Below are 2,157 nucleotides of genomic sequence, written 5' to 3' on the forward strand. Positions count from 1 at the left end.
GAAATGTTAATAGTGCATTCTGGCCCACCAGACAGGATAACTACAGACCAAGGGTACCAGTTAAAGTCGGCACTTTTCAGCACACTGTGTAACCTATACAGAATCAAATGCAGCTGTCCTACAGCCTATCACCTCCAGAGCAACAGGATAGCTGAATGGTGGCATAGGACTCTCAGAGCTGCCCTTATGTGCCATCAAAGGTTGTGGACTGAAGCATTACCATGGGTATTACTCGGCATCTGAACCACCATCAAGGAGGACCTGCAAGTATCCCTCTCCAAGATACTATGTAACGAATCACTGATACTTCCTGCTGCACTTCCTCCTATTACCCTCGCAAGACCCTGAGCAAATGGACCTACCTGCACTGGTGCAGCATCTAAAAACCACATTAGACATGTCCAAGTTCATCTCCAGCTTTGCTCGCAGTACCTCGGGTCTTTGTAAACAAATAGCTCACAAACTGCAAACAAACTAGAGTGGGTTCTCTGGGAGAACATCTTCCCGAATGCCACAGACGGTGATGGCGACGACTAGCCACTACCCCGTGCGTGGACGGCCAGCCGTGATGTAGGATGCTTTGTTATCATTAGACTTCAACCCAGATGACATTACTTTCAAACGTGTCGATAACGACATGTGCTTGTTACTTACAATGACAATGTAACACGCAACTGACTGCTCGACCAAACGTACAAACTACCCAATACGCTTCCACATCATCACATCTTCCTACAGATGGCGTCCTCACCTTTACCCACCTGAGGATACTGTTACTATTGTTGCCTTCACCCCCACCACAGTCTGCTGCAGAGTGAAAATCTCACTCTGGAATGAAAGTTGTGGTTTAAAATGGACCAAAAATAAGACAGAAACTAAATGCTCTATATATAGTTGTCGATTTGTGAATACATGAGGAGATTTTTCCAGAAGCATCCCAACTGTGTCGTGCCACAAAGTAATGCACTTGGCAGAGCTGGGTAATAATTCAGATGCCTTTCTTGGTAATGCAAGAAACCTTAGGAAGGATAAGTGTTGAGCAATGCACTAGTCAATGAGTCTCAACCATCTGACACCAATGCATCAAAACGACCCCATAAAGAGAGAGGTACTGTCGTTGTGATAACTACTCACTATGAAGTAAGAAGATTTATTCAGAGTGCAAGAACGCTCGTTCAAGAAGCTGACAAAGAGGAAGAAGCTAGCCAGTGCCTCTGAAGAACGAAGTTGGCTAATATTACAACTCTGGCTATGTTCCTCTAGGAGCTGACTACAAAGGAAGAGTATAAAGAATGAAGTCATGACCAGCCAGTGATGACTCCCAGCTGCAATGAACTATTGCATTATCTGGGGCGGAGGTGTTGCTGTTGGGGCCCACTCGCCAGCAGACTGTCATACATATCCTCCAAAGTCAGATCCTCATTCTCAGATGTTCTTGGATGTGCCCAGTCTGCTGATATCAAACTATGAGGAAGAGCCTATGATGGCCTATTGTCTACTCATGTAGCAGTCTACAAGCTTCTATGGAATTACAAGTCCCACTTTGATGGCTTGACCGCTGTTAGCCACAATGCTGCTGTTTGTGCTGACTCTGATGTGGCGAATTTAGCGCCTTTCGTCCAGCAGGACTCTTGGTAGTCTACCATATGAACCTGGAGCAGATGTGCACCACTCTTCCACCATCGCAAGGGCAAACAGACTCCCTGTTGCCGACTCCTGCTACTGTGGGCAGATCCCGCTGCCACAGGTTCCCTCTCCTGTTTTGGGAACCACAGCACAATTTGATGCACCACACTGCACCCCATGCTTAGATGTTCAGCTGTCATTAGGTACTGTAGATGACATGTGGCAGAATGGCCTGCTGCCTCAGTGGCCATGCACTCCTGATGTCAACCACTGTCACTAAACTGGCCACGCATTGACGACAACATCCTATGTCTGGACACATGCTGCATCTGACTTATGAGTGCTGGTTGCTAGGTGCAACACCCTGACTACTGTTGTAATCCGAATAATAAATTTTACGTTGTTAATACTGTTTCTCTGACGTACCACTGGGTGCCTGTAAGGCAACCATTCCTCTCCCCACTGTTCACCCTCACCCAGGGTGGTTGTACATCAACCTCCTAACCTCGATCTACCAACCACCGCCACCCA

This window comes from Schistocerca cancellata, chromosome 3 (genome assembly GCF_023864275.1).
Source record: "Schistocerca cancellata isolate TAMUIC-IGC-003103 chromosome 3, iqSchCanc2.1, whole genome shotgun sequence".
Lineage (NCBI taxonomy): Eukaryota > Metazoa > Arthropoda > Insecta > Orthoptera > Acrididae > Schistocerca > Schistocerca cancellata.